Below are 25,295 nucleotides of genomic sequence, written 5' to 3'. Positions count from 1 at the left end.
ACAGTTTGGGGGTCCCTGAATAGTCTCTAGTTTCTGGAGGAACGTAGCAGGGACATTATCAGAAGACAGAGAAACAGAGACCTAGAACGCATAGCCACTCTACCTCAGGATGCAATGCCAATGTTTCTGACGTCTACACCTGTAGACTCTCTTGAGACTTTTCTTCTGGGGAATAAAAAGAAGCAGGCAGGCCCCTCAGGGGGGCTGATGGGTAACTGGATAGATGGACAGAGACTCACTCATCCTTCCTCTTCTGGTACCACCAGTAACTGGATAGATGGACAGAGGCTCACTCATCCTTCCTCTTCTGGTACCACCAGCAGCTTCCTGGAGGGTATCTGAACAGCAAGATGGGATTCAGGCCCTTGGAACATAAAATAAAAGTTATGTAATTTGTATGTAACTTGTTTGTGATTGTTTACATAGAGGCTGTCCTGTTTACAATTATATCATGCCCGTGTCTTATTTTAAAACATCAGCTAAGTATATAATGAAGATGAAGTTAATGTTTAGTCTATATTTTTAAAAAAATCTAAAATTGGATGTGTCTCAGTGGTAGAGCTCTTACCTAGCATGCACGAGGCCCCGAATTAATCTCCATCACCACAAAAAGAATAAAAAGGGTAAAAATCTTTAAGCTTTCACAAGAATAGCAGTAATTACTATGCTGATTGCAGGCCCCTTAGGGCAAGACCTGAACAGACTCCTCAGAAGTTGCCCCCTGATCTCCACACACACAAAACATCACTGTGCTTGCACACTGACCCTACACATGCAATAATAAATTTTTAGAAAAATTAAACTGTACTAATCACAACGTATACCCATCTAATAAGAACAATTCTAACAAGAATTGATTAGCCTGTGAAGCTTTTAATCACCCCTAAGTATTAAGAAATAACTTCCTCTGAGATCTTGTCATTGGTTTTTGTCACTAATGGGAGCCTGGCCTCTTTTCTTCTCTTGCCCTCTCTCCTAGTTAAACCGGGGTAGTGGAACTTGGGCTGTAACACATCCCTTCAAGAGGCCCCAGTGTGTTTGTGGAATGAACAGGGGACTGCGTCTGGACTTTCCTGGCATCCCATTCTGCAGAAAACGGCCACTGTGGGCTCTGCCCACCAGCCAGTTTACAAGCCTGTGTGTTCCCACACTTGAATTTCAAGTAGGTCAGTTCATGATGAGAAAGCAAAGAGCATACATAACCCATTGCAACAATTGCTCAAGGCTCTGGGTTCCCAGGTCAAGGCTGGCTAACACATTCAGCCTCCCCTAAGGACATTCCACCTCAGCTACTGTCTACTCACTGAACACGTCTGCTTCAGTTTTCTATGTGGATAGCTGAATGGTGCGAAGCATATATTTATGACTTCACAGTTTCTATGGAATGTAAGTCTCCTCTTTGGAGTCCCATGTTAGGGAATATTATTTTAAGGTGTGTTACATTTGTTTATGTTGCATTTGTTTAACTCTGTGAAGCTGTGTTACTGTGCCTGTCTAAAACATCTGATGGTCTAATAAAGAACTGAACGGCCAATAGCAAGGCAGGACAAAAGATAGGCAGGGCTGGCAGGCAGAGAGAATATATAGAAGGAGGAATCTGGCCAGGCGGTGGTGGCGCACGCCTTTAATCCCAGCACTCGGGAGGCAGAGGCAGGCAGATCTCTGTGAGTTTGAGGCCAGCCTGGTCTCCAAAGGGAGTTCCAGGAAAGGCGCAAAAGCTACACAGAGAAACCCTGTCTCGAAAAACCAGAAAAAAAAAAAAAGAAGGAGGAGGAATCTGGAAGAAGATCGAGGAATGAAAAAAGAAGTAGCCAGAGAAGGAGGAGGACATCAGGGGCCAGCCACCCAGCTACACAGCAAGGCACAAGTAAGATTTATAAAAGTAAGAGAATGGGAAAAGCCCAGAGGCAAAAAGGCAGATGCAATCATTTAAAGTTAAGGAGAAAGCTGGCAAGAATTAAGCCAAGCTAAGGCTGGGCATTCATAAGTAAGACTAAGCCTCCATGTGTGACTTATTTGGGAGCTGGGTGGTGCCCCCCAAATGGGTAAACCAAACATCAACAATCCGGAGGTTGCAACTCTATCAGCTGAGCCTCTTCATCTGGAGGCCAGGCTGAAGAAGAACCTCCTCTGAGTTGTTGGCAGATGTTATTCTTTGTAACTGTCTAGCTGACAATCTTAGCCATTTGCTGGCTGTTGGCTAGGGACTACTTTTGTGGCCCACAGGTGCTTACATTTCTTTGACACATAGCCCTTCCAATATGCTGTAGTTTCTGTTAAGCTCTGAGAGTCTTGAGGACTAGACTATTAAGAGACAGCCTCCTCAAATCATATTAACCACCTCTGCATCACCACAACCAAAGTACAGCTTCAGGACAATTAATATGCAGATAGGGTTGGTGTGTATTTCTTTAGGAATAAGTCTTGCTAGATGCCAGATTTTCATCTTCTGTTTTCGGTATGGCATTTTCTATACAGTCTATAGTTACACTCTGCCCTTCATAAAGCTGTGGCTCCTTACATTTGAGCAGTGTTCAGAACTCTCTCTCACTTTGCCCTCTGCAGCTCACACTGCACGAAGCTGGTCCACGGAATAGTGTCCCATGATCTCTCGTGTTTCCTCTTTTGTTGATGCCCTTCCTTCTAGCTGCTCAGATCCGCTGTTGTTCCCCTCTGGTGTAGCAGATTTTAAAGTACCTTTAAGATTCATGCTACACTCTGGTGAACATTTAGTTTAAATTTTCCATTTTAGTCATTGTATTTTTCATCTCCAGAATTCCTATTTGGTTCCTATTCATAATCTTTCGCCTCATTGTTACTTTCCTCCTTCTCTTGACTTAGTTCTTTGTCCAGGTTTTCTGTTAGCTCTGTAACCACATGAGTAACAGTTGTTTTAAAGTCTTTATCTGGTGGATGTCTGGGCTGATTTGGGGGGAGGGCACACAGGTTCTCTCAACCAGTGTCTGAGTGAAGCATTTGTTGCTGTCTCTTCATATGTCTTGTGATTGAGTGAAAAAATGAGCATTTGATTATGATAATGCAATACCTCTAGAAGCAACCCCCTCATTGAGAGCCATCACGTACCCTTGTCTTGAAACTTTTCAAGCTTTTTTTTGCAAAGGCCATGTGTGACTTTTTGTATGGTAGTTTCTGTCCTTTAGTTTGTGTTCAAACAACATTTTAACAGAAATTTCCTAAACTGCCAGGAGGTGAAGCAAACACAAAAACAAGAAGTGCCCCACTCCTACAAATAAAACAAAGAGGACAGCATCCATCCACGGCTTCCTATCCTTGCAGGATGGCTGCGTGTCCCAGTCACCCCTGTTCTAGGCTCACTCTGAGCCTGGGTTCAGTAAAGTGAAAGTCTAAGAAGCCCTTCTGGGGACTGGCATTCACTAATGTCACACTTTACCACAAGACTCTGGATAAATGCTGAGGACTCGAACCTCGCAGAGAAGATACTTTAAGGTTCATTGTTGGCTGAGGCTGGAGGCTTGCCTGGCATGTGTGAGGCTCTGGGCAGATTCCCAGCCCTACACACACACACACACACACACAGACGCACACACATAGAGACACACACACATGCACACACATGCCTACACACATGCACACACACCACATACACTACATCACACACGCATGCACACACACCACATCCCATCACACACACATGCGCACACACACATCACATATGTATAAACATACATGTTAATTAAGTATTTACTATAAAGCAGGCACAGAGGCTAGCACTCAGAACAGAGCAGAAAAGCTAGGGTATTATTATTCATGTGTTGGCTCACATAAAGAAACTTTCACTCATCTCTGTCCATGCACCCTGGTAGCAAGCACCACCCCTGAAGCCATCAGCCTTGGGATTCAGGTGGACCTGCAGGTAATTAATCCCTGGATTTTAAAGAGGAGATGTCAAATGAACTCCTGCTAAACTACTAGAGAGGAGGAAAGGAAAGGAAAATTATCTTTAAAAACTCAGGAAATGGCGAGAGGGAAGAGAGATGAGGGAAGGTATAGAGAGAAGATGGTATGGAGAGAGGGATGGAAGAGAGAAGATCGATTTAGTGTATCCTGTATCCTGAGAGATACAGACACCAAAGCCATGCTTCTGATGCCATGTGATAACAGAGAAGATGGGGAGGTGCAAGGAACTATGGGAGTCTGGAGCAAGGAGGAAGGTGGGTGTCTAAAGGGCACGTGACAGCTAGAAGGTACTTCAAGATGAAGGTAAAGACAGGGCGATTGGTGGGAGATGGTAAAGGGGCAGGAGGTAGAGGACAGTGTGGTTCACAGAATGAAGGAAGAAACTGGAAGCGATCCTTGTAGCCTGAAGTGAAGAGTGGGAGGTGAGCCAGGATTGATGAGTGGAACCAAGACCGTGCATGGCCTTTTTGGTCATTTAAAATACCATGCAGAAAAGTGCTTGACTAGTGTGCACAAAGCCCTGGGCCTGGTGATGCTATTGCTTGGGAGGCAGAAACAGGAAGATCAGAAGTTCAAGGTGATCCTCAGCTAGAGAGTTCAAGATCAGCTGGGACTCATGAGACCCGACCTCAAACAAAGTCTAAAACCTCAGGCAAGTCATGGAAGAGTTAGTAAAGAAAGTCACATGAAAAGATGGGGGTTTAGAAGAATGAATTTGCCTGCCTATTATCTATTCTCTACAGGTAATAAGCTAGTCAGTTACACAAGAGCTGCTGTAGTAATACAGAAATTGGAAGGCAGTGATGTCAGCTTAGATAATGACCACAAGAACAGAAAAGATTAACTGGGAGCTAGCAAGATGGCTCTGTGTGGGGAAAGGCACCTGCTGCCCAGCCAGACGAGCTGAGTTCAATCCCCAGGACCCGAGTGGTGGAAGGAGAGAACCAACTCTTTCAAGTTGTTCTCTAACTCCCCTCCACACACACTAAATACGTGTAATTTTAAAAGCATAAAACGAGTAATCACATAATTAGGAGACTGAATTTGAACTCTGGAGAGTGACAGGATTGGACAGAATGAAGGAAAGGAAGACAGTGGAAATGGTTCCCAGATCTCTCATTTGGGCCACTGGTGTGTGTCCGTGTGAAATCACCTTGTTCTTAGGGAGCTGCCTCACAGGGGAGGTCACACCCCTCATCCTCTGGAGCAGAGAACCTACTCGAAGCTTCAGGGTGGCTCGGTTTCTGTGATGCTCCCGAGCTCCCAGGAATCAGGCCGTGTCTGTGCTTCGGCTGAGGTCACCCACCCTGCTGAGTGAGTCCTCCCTGTCCCATCCCGTCTCTCTCCACCCTAAGAGTCTCAGTAAGTCATAGGCATCCATCCACCGCTGACTTTAGGAAACACCTAAGAGATGGGTGACATCGAGAGTGATTGCTGATGAGTCTGGAGGGGATCCTTTGCCAGCTGATTGGCAATGGTCCCTGTCACTAGTGATGTCCAGGCCCCTCCAGAAGCAAACGGACCCAGAATCACGCTTCAGCAAACATCTAGCCACTCCACATGCAGGTGACAGTGACGAACACTGCTAGTAAGTGGTGGATACAGGATGAGAGGATATGGATATCCGGGCGGGAGGATATGGATATGTTAAATTAATAATCACCATCTGGGAAGGCAAGCAAGAGACTGATGTTTGGGAATCACCAGTACAGTGGTATTGGAGCAGATTCCAAGCCTCGGGAGTGAATGACGTCACCAAGGAGACTATGAAGCTTGGGGGAAAGAAAAAGTCACTGACACAGAAAGAAACCTGAAGATCTTCAATATTCAAGAGAGGTCAGAGCAGATAGCCCAGGCAGAAGGGGGAGACAGAAGAAAATGCAGAAGAGAAACCAGGGGAACTTAGAGGGCTAAATGAGGCTCGTGATGAGGGCTCCAAACTGTGGAAGAGCAAAGAGACCTCCCAGAGAAGAGTCACCCATTGGCCTTGGTGAGAGCTAGTCCAGGGCTGGGATGAGGGTCAACATTACAATGACTAGGAATCAACCATGACTCCCCGGTGGCAGGAAGGTGAGGGAACACCAGGCACTAAGGGAGACATTGGGAAAGGCTGGCCAGCTTGTTTGGAAGACTCCAGTCTTGACCTAACGGGATGTGGTACCAGCCTGTGACTCCATGGAAGGAATCTCCAAGAAACACAGAAAGCTCAGGATCTACATCTCATGTGCAGCAAGCTCTCTCCTCGGCCTGGCCGCTTCCTCTCTCTGGACCGCATCTGTAGGACCATATCCATCAAAGTCCCACTGGGGTTAACTCAGAAATGCACATGACCTCACTCTCCCAGCAGCCATTATCACCTCCAAAGGACAAAGATGTCTGCATTCAAGACTCCAGAGAGCCTTTCAAGCCAGAACATCTGGGAAATTGCAACATGGAAATCCTGGCAGGGAGCTCTGGAGAGGGAAGGGTGACAAGGTTGGTTTGTGCAGGCCATTGCTGGGTCGTGGCAGGACATCAAAAGCAAAAAAGCTTAGCAGATATGTGGAGACAAGGACCAGATGTTGAGAGAAGTCAGGACAGAGCTGGCTCCACTCCACCTAGAGGTGAGCAGGGCGGCAATGGGCCATTGTATAATACGCAGCAGAGTCACCCACGGATACCTATGACTACCACGTGGCCTCCATTACCTGTGTCTGCGCCCTACCTACCATATCTTCAAGCTTCATGACGATCTGTATTTTACGGTGAAGAAAATTGGGGCTCAGAGAGGTTACCCAACTAATAAACGATACAGCCCAGAGTTAAACACAGTTGCTCTGGCTCCAGAACCCACATTCTTTCCACTACCTCATGCAGCTTTGAAGGGCAGGGGGCCGGGGGAGGACTGTGATTAAGAGATGAAAGGGAACAGCTCACAGGACAGAGCCACCAGAGGATGGCGTCTGTGGAGGCCAGGAAGATTAAGTTTCAAAATGGTGGGTCTGGAAACAGACATGCCAAGAGAGACAGTGAGAAATGAGCTGGTCAGCAGCCGGCCACTGGCAACACTGGCTGGCTGGAGGGGGCCGTGCAGGTAAGAACTAAAGCTGTCTGTGAGGAGAGAGGCCTAACCAACCCGCTTTGTGCCTCCAAGATGGTAAGAGCGGAGAAACGTCGTCCATCGGCCCGTGACTTTGATGGTCAGTCCCTGCACGTAGCTAACCAGGGAGGTGAAAGTCGGTACTGTCAAGCAGCCCACAACTTAACTAGGGACATTCATTTCCAATGTGGACATAACCAGAGGGCACACAGGCCGAAAGGAATAAATACCTTCCCCAGGATTCCTCCTGCTGTGCCACCCTCTGCCAACCTCTGGATTGGGTGGGCAGATGTTAGCTGTGACTGGGAGTCTCTGGGCGAGTGTCTCCCTTAGCCCCCGGCCAGGTCCTCCGCTCTCTCCCACTCTCTTAACAGCCCGTCTTTTCCCCTCTCTGCTGAATATTTCACTCCTTTTCCATTCCCTCCAGCAACAAGTTCAGCCTAATTTCCTCTCTGCCCCACTTTCTGGGCTGGGGCTGCGCTGGGGGTGGGGGCTCAAGACTAAGGCCACTGGCCTCTCCCCTCCCACTCTGCTTCTCCTTCATTCTGTGGGGTTTCACCTGTCCTGCCAAGAAAGGACAAAATTCCCCGGCTGGACCAGCCTGGGGCTCATGTGGCCCGGCCAACAAGGCCGTTAGCGGCTACCTCTTAGAATCCTTTCAGTTAAGACTCCCCCTCGCTCCTGGCTTCTGTCTTAAGGCATTCATGCATCTGGGAGAACTGCACATTTTATTTCCGGCCATCGCAGCTGCTGAGATCGCCTACATTCTCACCACGCCCTGAAGAGTTAAATCGTCTGGGATCCTGAGCAGCTGGAGTTGGCACCAAGAGAAGGTTTAGGGAGCCGTGAGGGAAGGTGAAGGGCCAAATGAAATCTTAACCCATTATGCAATTTTGTCCTGGGTTAACCTCACCCCTTGGCATGGGTTCGGGGAAAGAGTCATAATTCACTTGTAGCTGAGGTGTGCTCTGGCCACATCCCCTTGACCTACTTGAGAATGTACCTGCCACACTTTCCAACCAACAGCGGCGGGAGAGAAGACTGCATGGTGCCTACAGTCCCTAGCGGGGCACCAAGAGGGATGTTCTCCTCCTCCTGCCCCCTCAGAGGGCCTCCTGCAGGGCTGCGCCCCAGGTGCTCCCAGCAGGGGCCTGTTTATTACTCAGAGCGCTTTCTGAGTCTGCATTAGAAGTGAGGAATTATCCATAAAAAGACACCGTGCATAATGGGCCTTTCCCAGTCATTCCCAATATGGGTGGGAACAATTAAACTCCTCTGGCTCCAGAAAAAAATCCACCAGGTCCAAATATAGAAATGTGCATCAGAATGTTTAAATGCCTGCGTCCTTTAACCTGCTGATTCTACTTCTAGAAGTTTATCTTAAATCTAACCAGCTGAGCATTCGAAAATGTATGCATGCAGGTTTGGATACATTACCAAGCAGAATAGTGAACTTTGTGAAGCAAATTAAATTTCCAGCAGTATCTTTTTGTTATCCTTGTGTCTTAGGTCACTAGAGAATATGGTAGAAATTTTCTACATCTTCTCATGCCTTTTTCAGGCTGAGAGAAAAATTCAAGTCGCAGACATGGACAGCCTAATCTTCTCCACAGACTCCAGAAAGGTGAGGGCTTGCATAGGGATGCCTGCTGCAGTCCCAGCACTCAGGAGGCAGAAGCAGGGGGTTGGGAGACTGGAGGCCAGCCTGGGCTACATGATCACAGTTACCAATGAGTGACTGTAGGTCTTTTTTTTTTTTTTTTTTTAACCTTTTTACATTTTTCCAGATTGTTTTTTAAAACTAACTTACGGTTTTAAAACCTTGAAAAGTTTTGCAAAAGAACTCGGTGGCCTTAACCACCCAGAGCTTAACTCCACAGTTTGAAGTGTCTCTCAACCGGCTAAGGCACTAATTAGTCTCCCCATCTCACCACCTACTAGAGGCTGGATCTCACTGAAGCGAAGTCTCCTAGCCCCGGCCAGGGCTTGCCAGTCTCTGTTCTAAGCAAACACATCTGCTCACTGGCCCAAAGGAGAGTGCCTCATGTCACATGCCTAGCATGTGTAGCTCCATCTGACTCTGAAAATGCTGCCCCATCCAGCTTAGGGCTGCGGATCAGACTCAGCAGCCCCTGCCCCCACCCGGTAGACCTCACCTCCCTCCCTTCTCCCGCCTGCCCGCCGGCCCGGCAGAGAGCCCCAGCTGGCACTCAGGCGGCCCCTTTCCAATTTGCTCCACTTTCGGGACTTCCCTATTCCCACGGGAAGAACTTGTTGCCATGGCAATGGAGCCTCTAGACCCAGAAGCCGTCCCAGAAGGCCAAATTCTTCCCTGCAAAGAAGCCCTGTCTCCGTGGACCACCTTGCCCTGGAAGCGAGGAATCCTGGGCTCCAGGCACTGGGTTGGGAGGGGTGGGGTCGTCACATGAGGACACACGGTTACAGGAACAGAGAAGGCGGAAAATGAGTAGGAGGCTTTTATTAAAGTCCATAGTCACCATGGGCTCCACCCCACTAGGACTGCACCCCATCCCCCACCCCGTCAGGTGCTGTCTCCCGTTAAGGAGAGCTTGGGGTGCCAGACACTCCGCTTCTCTAAAGTATGTCAAGAACCCTGGGTATTTCTGGAAGTTTCTGGAATGAGTTTTTACTCGGTCCTGCTTTTTTCCAGCCTACGACTGTAACACAAGGAGGGAGTAGGCGAGCTCTGGGCTCTTGCAGACAGAGTTCTGTATCCCCCCGACTGCGGCCCCGCCCTGGCTGGATACCCGCTCTCAACAGGCGCCGGCGTCCCCACGGCCCACCCAGGATCGGGCTGCGTGGCCGGCCACACCCAGCCCCAGGTCGCGCGCACAGAGAGAGGGCCGCGGAGGACAAGAGAGCGTGCAGAAGGCCACGCCCCACTCCAGCTCGGCTCACCCCGCCCTGCGCCGGCCCAGCCCATCGCCGGCCCCACGCGGCTCCCACCCCCTGCCCAGACCTCAGCCCTCGAAGAGCTGGACTGCTCCGGTTCCTTGCCCCAGGGGTGGCTGCCCAGGGAACTACTCGCGCGGCACTGAGTAGACTGGAAAGCCTTTCATTTTTGCTCCAGCAGCAGCTGCGCCGGGACTAAGGCAGTCTCCTGACTTTGGCGCCTCCCACAGTACCGCATTGCAAATCCCTGGGTGCCTGATGGTATGCCCAGGTACACCCCTTTCCTCTACCCCCCTCCCCTCCTCCTGCTTGCTGCACCCCAGTCCCTCAAGGACTTTGGGTCTTAGATTGCAGTGAACTTTAGACATACCAAAGCCTTTTTCCATCCTGCTCTTCTGTGCACCCACCCACACCAACACCTGGCATTTTCCTTCAACTGTGCCCTCCCTCTTAGTCCGCACACCACTAGCACACAGGCTCCTTCTCTCTCTCTCCATCCTCAATCCTCTGAAAAGCCACTCCCCCACAAATAGAAAAGGTCCCAGACAACCACAGACAGCTGCCCACTAGCCCTGGAGAGGAGGGCTGCGCACAAGAGCGGCCCATTTGGAAATAGTGCCTTGACAAGCCTAGGCATCATATTTCCTAAGTGAGCCAAGTGCAGAAGGGATTAGCTGTTTCACCCAATAAGCCCACATCTGTAGTTACATTCTGACTGAGGTAAAATTACCCGAGTTATTAATCCTTCTACTTTAGGGTATAAGCTGATCACCAGCCAGGGGCAGGAAAAAAATTCTACCCCAGCTCCTGCCAGCCTCCTTCTCCTCCTCCTCACCATCTACTGTGCTGTTGTTGAGATCTGCACACCAAGATCAAGGCCACCAGCTGGGTGCTTCTGAAGCAGGGCAGCTATAGTGTGTCCTGGAGAGCCATCCCTATGATCCTGAGTCCAGTGATGAATACCACCGCATACAAGACATCATTGGCCGGCCTGTGGAGGGTGCCAAGATGATTTCCCATGGCCCTTACCTTTTTTTGTGCCAAGAAATCTGAAGTGAGTGACCAGAAACTGAGTGGTTTCTGGGACATCCTGGCTCAGGGCACCCTGGTTATATCAGAACACCTCAGGGAATCCAGTCTGGGGACAGGCAGTCTCCACACCAGCTGCTAACAAGGGTGTGTTCCCCCTGCCTCAAGCTTAGGCAGCCTCTGCCTGTGGAAGCCAACATGCCAGGCCAGGCCAGAGTTGCCTGATTGGTCTCTGATCCTTCTAGTTTAGACCCCAAGTCTTCAAGTGCTAGAGACTTTCCACAAGTCTGGTTTCACTTGGTAGGATCTAGGGGCAGGAACCAAGAGCTAGTGTTTACTCTTTCTAGACCAGGTCTGCGGCTACAAGGCACAAAGAAGTGGCATCCAGGAGAGGCGCTCTTCCTCAGCGGCTTCAAAGCTGAACCTTTGGGTCAGCATCCAAATGGGACATCTTGATAAACCAAGGAGGCCTGGATGAAGAGGGCATCAATTCCTCCAAAACAAACCAAGATGTGCTCCCCCTACCTGTCCTTTTCACTGCTACGGTAAACACCAAGACCAAAAGCAATTTGGGATGAAAAGGGTGTAGCTAGAGTTTTCCTGCCTTGCCCACAGTCAGGACAAATCTTTGTTACCCGCCAGTCCCACAGCCGCTCAGACCCAACCAAGTAAACACAGAGACTTACATTGCATACAAACTGTATGGTCGTGGCAGGCTTCTTGCTAACTGTTCTTATAGCTTAAATTAATCCATTTCTATAAATCTATACCTTGCCACGTGGCTGGTGGCTTACCGGTGTCTTCACATGCTGCTGGTCATGGCGGCGGCTCAAAGTGTCTCTCTGCCTCAGACTTCCGCTTCCCAGAATTCTCCTCTCTCCTTGTCCCACCTACTTCCTGCCTGGCCACTGGCCAATCAGTGTTTTATTTATTGACCAATCAGAGCAATTTGACATACAGACCATCCCACAGCAAAAGGGTTTATTTGACTTACATTTCGTGTCACAGTCCATCACTGAGGGAAGCCAGGGTAGGCTCTCAAGGCAGGATCCAGGAGGCAGGAACTGAGGCAGAGGCCATGGAGGAACTGTTTACTGACTTGTTCCTCATGACTTGCTCAGCCTACTTTCTTATATAATCGAGGACCACCTGCCCCGGGGTGGCACCGCCCACAGTGAGCTGGGCCCTTCCATCGTTTAATCAAGAACATGCCCCTATAGACTTGCTTACAGGCCAATCTGATGGAGGCATTTTCTTACTTGAGGTTCCTTCTTCCCAGATGACCCGGGTTTGTATCACATTGGCCAAACACTAGCCAGCACACTACCTAAGGGTTTGTCTCTGGCATCTGAAGAGACATGGCTGAGACACCACCCTAGCAGCACTACCTGGACCGGACCCCCCCCCCCAGTTCTGCCCTCCTTTACCTCTGCTCCTTTACTTAGAACACCTCCGTTTCTATTCTCCAACTTCACAGTGGCCCAGCTCTTACTTGGATTGCTACTGTGCCCAGAATACTGAACCACAGCCAAGATTGCTACCAATAATGCCAACTAAGGGGAGGATTGTGCGTTCTGCTCTTAGCTGCCTCTCGGGGCTGCTTGCTCATCCTGTTGCTCTCTCTTCTCAAAGGATACAGTTCTAAATCTTATAAAGCCTGGATTTCCCTCTACTCCCAATTCTTGGTAGAGGCCTGAACTTTACCAAAAAGTAGAAAATGAAATGATCACCCCCCCCCCCAACCACAAGCCTTTGAGACAGGACTTCCAACTCTAAACCAACTCTCTGATGAAAATTGCCCGTGTTGACTTTCTGTCACTGAGACAAAAATATCTGAGAGCAATAACTTTGATGAGAAAAGATTTGTTCTAGCTCATACTTTTAGAAGTTTCAGGCCACGGGAGTGTGGTTCTGTGTTTTGGGACCTATATGAAGGAGAGCATTGTGGCCTAAGAGCCTGGTGGAGCAGAGTTCCTCACTCCTATGTAGCCAGGAAACTGAGAAAGTTCAGAAGGGGCAGGGGCAAGGTAGATCTTTCCAGGACACTACTCCTTACCTATGACCTTCCTCCCAACAAGCCCACCTCCCAATACTGAGCATATTACGACTCTATAAGGGGATTAACGCATTTGAGTAGGTCAGAGATCTGAGGACTTCCCAACAGCCCATCAGCTGCAAATCAAGCTTTAATGCAGGAGCCTTTGAGGTGTGGTGCTTTGAATAGGAACAAGCCCCATAGACCCACGTGTTTGAATGCTTGCCCCATAGGGAGTGGCATTGTTAGGAGGTCTGGCCTTGCTGGAGTAGGTGTGGCCTTGTTGGAGGAAGTGTGTCACTGTGGAGGTGGGCCTTGAGGTCTCATAGGCTCAAGCTATGCCCAGTGTGGGACACAGTGGCTTCTGCTGCCTCAAGATCAAGGTGTAGAACTCTCAGCTCCTTCTCCAGCACCATGCCTGCCTGTGTGCTGCCATGCTTCCCTCCAAGATGATAATGGACTAAACCTCTGAACTGTAAGCCAGCCCCAATGAAATGTTTCCCTTTGTAAGAGTTACTGTGGTCATGGTGTCTCTTCACAGCAATAGAAATTAAGACAGAGGGGATAATTTCATATCCAAGTGAGAACACTCTCCCTCTTCTCCACCTGTGTGTTCCATAGGCCAGGCTTAAGGATTTCCTTCCACAGTCTGGACACAACATATTGCTCCATTACTATGGTCCTAAAGATCTAATATGGACCATGAGAACCATTGTCTAGAACTAGCAATTTGAAGCCAAGCGTGGCAGTCCGGCCTTTCTTTTTTTTTTTTTTTTTTTTTGGTTTTTTTTTTTTTTTTTTGGTTTTTCGAGACAGGGTTTCTCTGTGTAGCTTTGCGCCTTTCCTGGAACTCACTTGATAGCCCAGGCTGGCCTCGAACTCACAGAGATCCGCCTACCTCTGCCTCCCGAGTGCTGGGATTAAAGGCGTGCGCCACCACTGCCCGGCCCGGCCTTTCTTTACGGATGCAGCTATCAGGATGTCACCCAGAAGAATTAATGGAGCCTTTACTTCTCCACCAGACCAGTGAAGCTGAGGGCCTGACGGCAGAATCCTGGAGAAGGACGAAGTGGGTGTGGAGAGAATATGAAAAGAGCAGAGAAAGGAGGCCTAGAACTTGGTTGCTCTGAAGGCCCCTCAATCGTGTTCTTTTTTTTTTTTTAACTTAGATTTTTAACTACATTTTTATTTATTCATGTTGTGTGCATGTGTAGGTATGTGTGTAGGCACACATACCACAGCATTGTGTGGAAGTCAGAGGACAACCTGCAGGTGGCAATTCTCTCCTACAAAGTGGGTCCCAGAGATCGAACTCGGGTTATCAGGCATAGCTGAAAATGCTTTTACCTGCTAAGCTATCTTGCCAGCCTACGCTTGGATTTAAATTGACTTCTGAAACTTGCAATGACTTCTCCTGCCATGTTTTGTGACATCAATTATGAATGCATGCATGCATGCGTGCTTCTCAGAGGGTGAAGCTCACTCCCTTCTAAGGGACCCTGCCTGCCTGAGGTCTCTTCCTGGAGTCCGCCGCTTGCCTGCCGCATCTGCTGTCAGGAGCATTGTCTTCATTCTTGAAGTTCCCACTTCCCTGGATGGCTTTCTTCCTGCTTGCTTCTTTCCCCAATCCAGAGAGGCTCCAGCTGCAGAAGCTGCCCCGGATGCTGCACAGGAAGCTCACAGGACCCCGGGCTCCAGACCTTTCCAGCTGGGGCGGGTGGCAGCTCACCTCCTGCTCTGCAAAGCTGACCACCCTAATGAGGTCACTGAACTAAGGTGTTCACGGGTGAGTCATTTCAATAGTTTAACAATGGTTTTTGAAGACAGCTCAATGTCTCTTAGATCTGGGTTTATGTGGGAAGGGGTGGGGAGGAGCAGGAACAGTGGAGGAAGGCGATCAGGGAGAGTGTCCCGATTTGTTTTCCCTTTCTGCTGCTGTTATAAAACACTCTGACCAAAATCAACTTAGGGGAGGAAAGGGTTTATCTGGTGTAGAACATGTTTCATCATCAAGGGACATCAGGGCAGGAACTTGAAGCAGAAAGCACAGAGGAGTACTGTTTGCTGGCTCCATCTCTGGTTCATGCTTAGCTAGCTTTCTTATCCAACCCAGGCCACCTGTTTAGGGAATGGTGCTATTCACAGTGGCCTGGGACCTCCTGCATCGGTTAATAATCAAGACAATCCCCCATTGACACGTTCATAGGCCAATCTGATCTGGGCAATTCTTCAGGCTCCATGTGTGTCAAGCTGGCAATGAAACTAACTAGGACAGGGATGTTTTGGGTGTCTGTTTTATGAGATATTTAAGTTTTCCTGTTTTCACTGTGTTTTAGCACACTTTTGAGCCTGTGTATGATGTGTGCACACATGTGTGAATGCTGATGTGTACGTGCATGGTGCACAGATCTGAGCTCTGAATGAAACTGAGCAATTCTGCCTCAATATACAAGGTAAAGAAAAGTCTCTGGAAAACATCCAGCATCAACCTCTGGCCTCCACAGGCATGTACACACAAATGCATAAGCACCCACATGTGTACACATAGATACGAAACACACGTATACATAGAAAAAATACAATCGGCTGGTGTATCACCATATTGTGGGGTGTTTTTTGTTTGTTTATTTTTGGTTTTGGTTTTTTTCAAGACAGGGTTTCTCTGTGTAGTTTTGGTGCTTGTCCTGGATTTCCCTCTGTAGACTAGGCTGGCCTCGAACTCACAGAGATCCATCTGCCTCTGCCTCCCGAGTGCTGGGATTAAAGCATGCGCCGCCACCACCCAGCCTGTGTTGTGTTTTTTAAGTAACATAAATAACTCAAAGAATAATCACTGGAATTTTTCTTATTTGGGAAGGGTCTTTCTCAGAGGGGGGAGCTAGTGATATGTGTCTAGGTATTAAGTAAGGCTTTAACTGAAAAGGCAAAGTTATAAACCAGAGAGTATGGAGATTGAGATTGAGATTAGAGCACAATGGATTAACTGGTTCTAGGCACAAAGGAAGCCTAAGGGCCTGTGAGGGGCCAGGCCCCTTCTCAGAGACACAATGGGAGATGCTGCTGTGATACCGTTGATGTATCAGCATGGCACAGGTACCAAAACGTTTTGCTTAAAAACTTTACAGAAAAAATTAGAAGAGTTGGATTTCATTATCCTTAGGTTACAGTTGTTCCGTGGAAGACAGAGAGGAGACGAATCATCACATTAGTGCTTAGGCCCTCAAAGGATCGAATGCACCCGCCTTGGTAAAAGATGATGGTGGAATCTGGAGAGATGGCTCAGTGGTTAATAGCTCTGGCTGCTCTTGAGGAGGACCCAGGCTCAGATCCCAGCACCCATATGGTGGTTCACAACTATCTGTAACTCTAGTCCCAGGAAATCCAACACCCTCTTCTGGCCTTCACAGGCACACACACCGGGCACAGGCATACCTGTAGGAAAAACACTCACACTTATAGAAACAAATATTTTTTTCTTTAAAAAAGGTAAATCTGGCCGGGCGGTGGTGGCGCACGCCTTTAATCCCAGCACTCGGGAGGCAGAGGCAGGCGGATCTCTGTGAGTTCGAGGCCAGCCTGGGCTACCAAGTGAGTCCCAGGAAAGGCGCAAAGCTACACAGAGAAACCCTGTCTCGAAAAACCAAAAAAAAAAAAAAAAAGGTAAATCTGGGACCATGTTTTGGAAGACTTGAATTCCAAGTGAGGCAGCCAGAATTTGCTGGCTTGATGATGTGCATGGGACTCACAACAATGACTACTGCAATGAGCGGGACTGGAGAAAACTCCAGCTACAAGTGTCTGTGCAAGTGTTTCTAAGGTCACATGTGTGCTCAAGTCTGGATTTCAGATTTCCTGATGACACAGTGCACGTTGCTATACACTGTACGCTAGGTCTGTAGTTGCTGCCATAGCGATTGTGGCTTTCCTGTGACAATTGTTGACAACCAGACAGCTGAGATGGCTCAGCTGGTAAAGATGCCTGCTGCCAAGTCAGATGACCTGAGTTCAGCCCCCAGGCCCCGCATGGTGGGAGGAGAGAACCAACTCTCACAGGTCGTCCCCGACCACCATGTTCACTGTGACATACGCATCCGTGTCGTAAACATATATGCATCCTAAATAAACAAATGTAATTTTATTTCATTTTATTTTTGGTTTTTTGAGAGAGGGTTTCTCTGTGTAGCTTTTGGAGCCTGTCCTGGAACTCACTTTGTAGACAAATGTAATTTTAAAACAATTGTTGACCGCCACTGGTTATCCATTTGGATGCAAAGCCACCCTTTCAGGATGATTCCTAAGACAAGTGATGAGTTCACTGCTTTTTATAAATTCCACAGTACTGAGACAGTCTACAGCTTTTCCATCTCTCCAGGTCACTGGGATACTACTTTACCATGATGCATGTCACACGAGGCTCAGAACAGTGAAGATCTGGGGATATTGTTTTAGATCTTTGTGAAGTGAGTGAATAAATGGATAACTATGGTGGCTTTGTGCTGAGGGAAGGCATACCGAGATCGGCGTGGAGAGAGAGATGGTGGCAGAGGGTGGCAGAGGTCCCATGCACCTCTGAGAACTCTCCTTGATTGCAATTGATTGAAAAGGGACATTCAGTTCCCTGAAAGCATCTCTCTGAGGAGATGGGCCCTCTTCCTTCCTTCCTGCTCCCTTAGAAAGTTCCCATCTTCCTCCTCAGACTTTGGCTGCGGTTCCTACAAGCTGTAGGGGAAGGGTTCTTATTAATGGCCCACACCCTCCCACAGGCTGCAGCTTGAGTCCGTCCATCTGTCTGCTTCTTTGCAACAATGGTTGTTCTCTAGTTAGTGCAGGACTTTGGTTGATGCTGATTTGGGATTCAAACCCAGGGAAGGACACAGTAGGAAGGAGAGGCATCTATAGAAAAGCCACTCGGGGTGACAGGGCTGCTGGGAGCCGAGGGACTCCAGGCAGTCAGAATCCAGAGTCAGTGCATTGCACACAGCAGACCCCAGCAAGGCCCTGGCTGCAGGCTGGCTTCATCAAGTCCTCGGGCATCTTGATGAATGGGCACTGAGCGTACTTCGGGGAATGGGAGGAAACTAGCCACAGATTAATCACCAAGCATCCCTGCCTGGGGAGAGTTAGAGCCCCTGGCAACCCGAGGGACAGCAAGTTGACAGAAGCAGAAGGAGAAGCCAGAACTAGCTTGGCCACCATCACAAAGGGTAGGAGGAATGCTACTCCGGGATCCATCTTGTAAGGTAATTTGCACAGTGACAGTTGACAACGCAGTGGCTCCCCCACAAATGGATTGCACAGTTCCGGCCTGAGGAATGACCAGACTGGAACAGGGCCCATAGGAACCCCTAACCCAGAGAAGGAGGGTCTCAGGGGCCAAGGGAAGGGAACAACAAAACAGGGTGAGAGAGGAACTGAGAGTGGACGGCTGCAACTCCCGAGGATCCCAGATGGTGCTGCAGTGCCCTCCCCAGCCTTACCCAGAATTCTAACCACTGCTTGTCGTGAGTGTGACCCCAGTACTTCTCTGTTCTCACATTTCTGTGCTGTGTGCTTTTGCATAAAGAGCATTTTCTCTGAAATGTGTGTGTGTGTGTGTGTGTGTGTGTGTGTGTGTGTGTGTGTTACAGACGTTTGTTGAATGAATACTAGCTAACAGTTCTTGCACTTCAGCTATGTCAGTGAATGTACCAAGTGCTTTTTGTGGACAAAGGAGTCACTCCCCATAGTTATCTGAGGAGGTGGCTTTTAAATTTCTCTGTGTCAACAAAAAAAGCTGCAAAAGCAAAACAAACCCCTGAGGCTCAAGTAAGTTAAATAACTTGCTCAAGTAACATATATATGAAGAGGGGGAAAGGAACCGGGGAAGGAGGGAGGGAGAGGAAGAGGAGGAAGGGAAGGGGGGAAGAGGAGGAAGGAGGGAAGGGAGGCAGGGAAGGAGAGGGGGAAGGAAGAAGGGAGGGAGAGAGAGAGGAGGGAGGGAAGGGGGAGGGAGGGGAGGAGGGAGGGGTATTGAGGAAGGGATGGAGGATAGGAGCAAGGAAAAGAGGTGGAAGAAGGAAAGGAGGGTATACTGAGGAAGAGGAAGGAAAGGAGAGGAAGGAGGGAGAAAAGGAGGGAAGGAGGGAGGAAGGGAGGGAGGCAGGGATGGGCTGAGGGAGGGGGAGTGGGCTGAGGGAGGGAGGGAGGGATGAACTGAGGGAGGGATGAAGGAAGGAAGAAAAGAGGGAGGGAGGAAGAAGGGGAAAAGGGGAGGGTCACGTGTTAAGAACGCCTTTGAAAAGTCTCCCAGACTTTCTTTTGAAAGCCATTTGTCTTGACATGTGAATGACGCAAACTCTGCCCGCGCCTCTTTGCCACCAGCCTCGAGTCCCCCAAAGAGCTATGAAAACTAGCCCGACTCACATGGGGCTGAGGGAGAAGAGAAGCTTCGGACTCAGTTTAAACGAACTCAGGGAGCACAGGGCAGTGCCTGGCTGTGACGCTGCGTTCCTGGGGCCTGTCGCCATGACATGAAGACAGTAGAGCCAAGACACTCGCTGTCCACCCTGTTGACTAACAAGAAACAGTTTCACTCACCATAACAAAGTCTACCGAAAGACTGGACGGAAATATAAATTTGAAAATAATGGTGAGATGACCCTGTATAAATACATGCCACATAGCTCACCCAAGAGGGACAGGGTTTGGACTCTGAGCTACCCAGCAGCCCAAGCAGTGAGGGAAATAGTTGCAACAGTCATGTCTACAACAAGCCAGTGGGTTAGGCCAGCTTCCTAAACTGTGGGCTCAGACCCCATAAGGAACCTCAACTGAATGTGGGGATTGCAGACACTTGGGCAACAGTGAAAGGCTTTGGAATGTGTAAATAACAAAAATTATTTCAAAACCAAGTAAGTAGTAGATCCAGGGTGTTTCTGGTGGCAAGTCCCTGTGTGGCATCATCCCACTTCATTGAAGTGTTGGCTCTGAGCATAACGCAAGTACACTTTTCACTGTGCATGCCGCACACACCCTCACACTGTGCATACACTACACACCATCACACTGTGCATACACCACACACCCTCACACTGTGCATACACCACACACCCTCACACTGTGCATACACCACACACCCTCACACTGCATACACCACACACCCTCACACTGTGCCTACACCACACACCCTCACACTGTGCATACACCACACACCCTCACACTGTGCATACGCCACCACACACCATCACACTGTGCATACACCACACACCTTCAATGAACCCCACACACAAACATAGCACAGATGGTTGTGTGTCAATCACAGTGATTTTACTGTCCTCAAAAAGTTTTCTACTCTTTTAGAGATGTAATGATTTACTTATAGAGAACAAAGCCGGTTAGTTTTTTTTTTTCTACTGTTGCTCCTCAGCATGTAAGTATAAGGACAGTGAATCTTTGGATTGTATTGTGTTAAAATGTTTTATTTTTAAATTTCTATTTGAGATGCTGACTTGAGTCTTCAATTTTAAAAAATCATTCAGTGAATCTTGGCTTCAGATTAGGATTGAATTTCCAACCATTTGTGCAAGGCCCTTAAGTATGCTTTTTTGACATCTTATACTATGTATTAACAAAAAAAATAGTGTTCACAACATTGATGATTATAAATCAAAATATTGATCAACTCTGAAAAGCATTGAAGATGTTGCCATCCTGCAATATGAAATATTCAGCCAAGATTTAATTATTGATATTAAAATAAACCAGCATATCCATCTTGTTGGTGTGAAAAATGCCTTCATCTTTAATAAATGGTAAAAATATACATGTATACCAAAGAATTGTCTTAAAATAAATTTCTTAGGCTGACAAGATGGTTCATCAGGTAAAGGCTGAGCCTGATGACCTGATCCAAAGACCGTAATGGTAGAAGGAGAGAATGGATTATAGCAAACTGTCTTCTGATTTCTGTATGCATGCTACGGCATGTGCACTCATGCATGAGCATGCATTCCTGCACATACGCTGATACGCACTTGTGTGTGAACACACGCACAAGGGGGGGTAGGAAAATGTAATGAATGAATAAATTTCTTTGCTTGATGATGAGTATCTGTATGTCTTGCATATCTGATTTATGCATCTATATGCCCAGTGTCAAATAAAAACTTCTTGGGTGGAAATGGGTGGTGGGGGGAAAACTGTTTAAGAAGTCTTGGTTTAAGGCTAAAGGAACATCCTTGAGGGACAGGGTTATTGACTGAGATCAGGGAGGCCCCAGAGGACACAGTGTCTTCTGAACAATATAGCCTCACGCTTGAATTCACAGCAGCTGTGATTACCCAGAACAAGGCCTACACAAGATCAAGCTAATCAACCTTCCAGCCTGGGTGGGAGGGGCCATAAGCCCCCCCCCCCCAGCTAAGCAGCTATTCCTAGCTGTCTTCTTACCTTTCTTTAAGGTGTGGCCCCTGGTATGTCCGCCCGCTCCCGTAGATGTCTTGGTAACCACGAGTACATATTGGCTGTACAAGGTGAACTCTCAGAAAAAAAAACCAACAAAAGAACAACAGCCCAACACCCAGGCTATGAGGTTGGGAGGGAGGGGAATCTGGGTGGAGTTAGGGGAAGGAGTGGGATGAAATTCTCACAGGATTAATAAAAATATTAATCTCTTTTAGAGGAAGTAGGCTTTTTTCTGATGCTGGAAGTGTGGGGGTTTTTATTGTGTGCGTGTGTGTGTGTGTGTGTGTGTGTGTGTGTGTGTGTGTGTGTGTGTGTGTGTGTGTGTTTTCTTGGCCAGCAGCACCCTGCAATATTCCACTCAGCGCATTTCCTGTTGACATCTTTGCACACCAAGCTGGACGCTGCCGTCCTGCACGGACAGCAGCAGGTATCTTCGGAGAGCCTGGAGCTCTAAAGGGTCCTTGCTGATTCCCTGAGCACAGAAAGGGTTTGACCTTTATGGCGACCCTCCTTCCTGCCACTTCCCCAGAACAGAAGCCAGAATCAGAGCAGCAGAGCAGTGGAATTCAACACGGAGGTAGCTGCTGTTTCTCGTGGCCTCAGTCAGCTAGACAGCACCCTGCACAAGATGGAGGCAGAGCCCTGATGAACCAGAAAACTGCCCAGTGAGGGACAAGGTAGGGGCCGTCCAGAAAACTTACACAGCCAGCCAGAGCCAGGGCTGGGACAAAACACAGCTGCCGAGCAAAGGGACCCAGAGTGCCTTTCTAAGGGTGCCGGGGTATCTGTCTCTGCCTGTTCTTCCGCAGCTGGGCAGGACCCCACAAATGTTAGACATCAGATTTTGACTTTGATTCAATTAACATGGGCTGAACCGCTTTCCGTGCCCAGGGGACCGTGCTGGAGGAGCTACAGATTGGCTCTGAGTTCAGCGCGCAGACCACACCCAGGTGAGCCTTGGGAGAGTGCACATTTCAGGTTGGGAAACCTGGGCTCGCAGAGGCGGAGCCTGGGGAATAGAGGTCTGGCTTCCTGCGGCGGCTTGGCTGCAGCTGCATGCACAGAACGATCCCGGCTTTCGTTTCCCAGGGTTGCGGAAGACGAGCTTGGCTGTGGCCCCTCTCACAGGGCTCTTCAGTTCGGAAGCAAAGACGTGGCAAGGCGATACAGAAACAAACCCAGAGCGCCAGGCCATGGAAAGGCCCCTGAATTGCTAAACCAAAGCGAGGGCTTTCTGCTCGCTCACTCCTCTCTTCTCCTCTCCTCTCCTCCCTCTTTTTTTTCTCTCCTGCCCCCTGCTGGGGCTCAGAAAGTGACAGCCCACAAGTGCAGGGAGGGACCTTTCCAAGACTTACCTAAAGAAAGAGGGTCCACCCGAAGGGTCCCGTTACTCCCTCCCTGTCGTTTTCCAGAGCAGCCCCGGAGTCATCCGCCTACCCTCCACCCCCTGCTTTGTTACAGGCTACAGTCTCTCCTCTGGTCCTGTTCATCTCCCCTAAAAACCACTATTCATTCCTCCACCAAAATTGTCTAGGGCCCCCACTCCCCTCTCCCTATGAACAGGGCTTTGAGGTTGCAAACGCCTGGATTACTTCTTGAGTAATGTGCAGGAGCCTTGTCACCTGAACCCTGCTCAGCGTTTTTCTCCTGTTTGTGTTGTCTGTTTGTTTGATAAACTCAAATTATTGAAGCGTCACACCTCTTTCCCCCCACACCTCTTTCCATTCTGTTATGACTCGCCACCTTCTCAGTCCATGAAGGAGTTCAAACCACATACATAGTCCCTGAACTCATGAGTTCACTCTCTCCCGAGGAGACCCACAAGAAGCTTTGATGTCTTCTGACTTATGTGGAATGCCAGCGCTCGGGTCGTGGGGTCAGAGAGAAATTAAAGATTTAACCTGCCGGAGAAGACCACCATGGAGAAAATGGAGGAGAAGGAGGAGAGTGCTGGGATTTATGGGAGGTGAAGCTTGGGGGCGGAAATAACCAAAGGCCAAAGTGGAGCACCCGCCCGGGGCTCCAGGTGGTTCCCAATAGATGACGTCCTCTAGTCTGTGCTGCCCAGCTGGGAGGGGTGAGCGTGAGGGAGGAGGGTGTTGGTGGCAGCTGAAGGGTCCGTGACGTAAAAGGTGGTTCAGAAGCTCTGGAAAGCTGATGTCACTGGCATCACCTGTGGGATTCTGATAAGTCAATCAGCACATCTCCCGAGTAGCATCATCCACTTAGACACTGGAGGGGAACTGACCTGCAGAAGGAATCTTCCATCCCCCAAAGTCCCCCTTCCCCCCACACCATGTACGCCCCCCACCATGTGTGCACAGTTTTACTGCCTGTCGAGGGGGGACTGTCCTTCAGTTGATTAATGAACAATCGGACTTCTGGAGATGCCTGTCTGCTTTCTTTTATTTCCCCATTGCCTCCATCCAATATCGGCTAGCAAGGAGAGGCAAAGATGCCACTAAATGCTACAATGCTCAGGACCCTTCCAGTGTCCAAAGGAGACCCATCTCAGAATGCCCAAGGTGAAGGACTCCTGCCTAGGATGGTCAGAAGCCACTAATTCTCTAGGCAGTGCAGTAAGGGGATCCGGCGGCCCTCTGTGTTGTGATGTGGATGACTTTCTCCCCACAAACACCCATGTGTTCAAAGCCTGGGCTCCGACCTGTGACACCGTTGGGAGGTAGTGGAGCCTTTAGAATGTGGGACCTAATGGAAGTCAGGTCACGGGGCATGCTCTTGAAGGCTATTTTAGGGCACTGGCTCCTAGTCCCTCTCCTTGTCTCCTAGCTAGCAGGGTTAGCAGTCTCCTCTGCTAAGCTCCCACTTTGGTGTTCTGCCTCACACCGGCTCAAAAGCAACAAGATCAGCTGACCACGGACTGAACGCTCTGAAACTGTGCACCAAAATAAACCTCCCCTCCTAATAAATGATTTGTCTTGGGTATTTTGTCATGGTGATGGAAAGCTGGCTCATACTTTCCAGGGTTGGAGAAGCTTGGGGATTGCTGTCTCAAGTTAAATGCAGCTATTCACAGGATGCTACTGGGTGCTGAGCCGGTGAGAGTCCCACCTGAAGAATCATGGGGCCATGAAAAGCCCCAAAGCCAGCATCCAGCATGTGTCCTGCCTTAGCTCCAGCTCCTCCAGTAAGTGATCCAGGCAGGCAAGATACCCCCTGAGCTGCCCTCCCAGCTCTAGAAAAGGGGCACGGGCACTGCTGTCCTCAGCCTGTGTGCAGAGATGACCAAAGAAAGAGCATCCCCGTCTACTTGGCAAAGAGAAAGGGGGTAGAGAGAGCAGATATTACGGTACCACGAAGAACGTCTTTTTTAGCATGATGCCATGTGTGTGCTGATTTGTGTGGGAGATAGAGTTGAGGGGAAAATAAAGCTCACCCATAATTTCACTAACCAGAAATAACTCTTAACAATTACATTTATCTCTTTAGGTTTCTAGGCACTACACATGTACATGTGGTATTTTTCCATTTTAAAAAGGAACTGTCACTTCTCAGCCTTTTGGCTAGGATCAAGTTATACTCTCCGCTCTGGGAATGGGTGTGGCTCTGACTCTTTTGCCTGCACCTGGCCTTGGGACTCTTTGCCTCCCCTTGGGTTGCCTTGTCCAGCCTCGGCATGACGACTTTTATACTGTCATATTGTATCTTGTTTTGTCATGTTGGGCTGTTTATACTGTCATATTGTATCTTGTTTTGTCATGTTGGGCTGTTGTCTCTTGGAGGCCTGCTCCTTTCTGAAGGAAAACAGAAATGGGGTGGATCTGGGAGAGAGGGGAGGTACAGGAGAGCTGGGAAAAGTGGAGGGAGGAGAAACTGTGATTGGGTGTATTGTGTGAG

At 48.8% G+C, this 25,295-nt stretch overlaps 1 long non-coding RNA gene across 1 annotated transcript; it reads left to right on the top strand.

The window, feature by feature from the left end:
- The first annotated feature begins 21,612 nt into the window (after window positions 1-21,612).
- Window positions 21,613-24,367, top strand: LOC143273365 (uncharacterized). The gene is made up of 2 exons (XR_013051428.1): window positions 21,613-22,387; window positions 22,527-24,367. It is a non-coding gene; the product is annotated as an uncharacterized LOC143273365 (long non-coding RNA).
- Window positions 24,368-25,295: the final 928 nt, after the last annotated feature.

The sequence above is a fragment of the Peromyscus maniculatus genome, chromosome 5 (genome assembly GCF_049852395.1).
Source record: "Peromyscus maniculatus bairdii isolate BWxNUB_F1_BW_parent chromosome 5, HU_Pman_BW_mat_3.1, whole genome shotgun sequence".
Classification (NCBI taxonomy): domain Eukaryota; kingdom Metazoa; phylum Chordata; class Mammalia; order Rodentia; family Cricetidae; genus Peromyscus; species Peromyscus maniculatus.
Note: the sequence above shows the minus strand (reverse complement) of the source record. Positions and strands in the feature narration are given on the sequence as shown.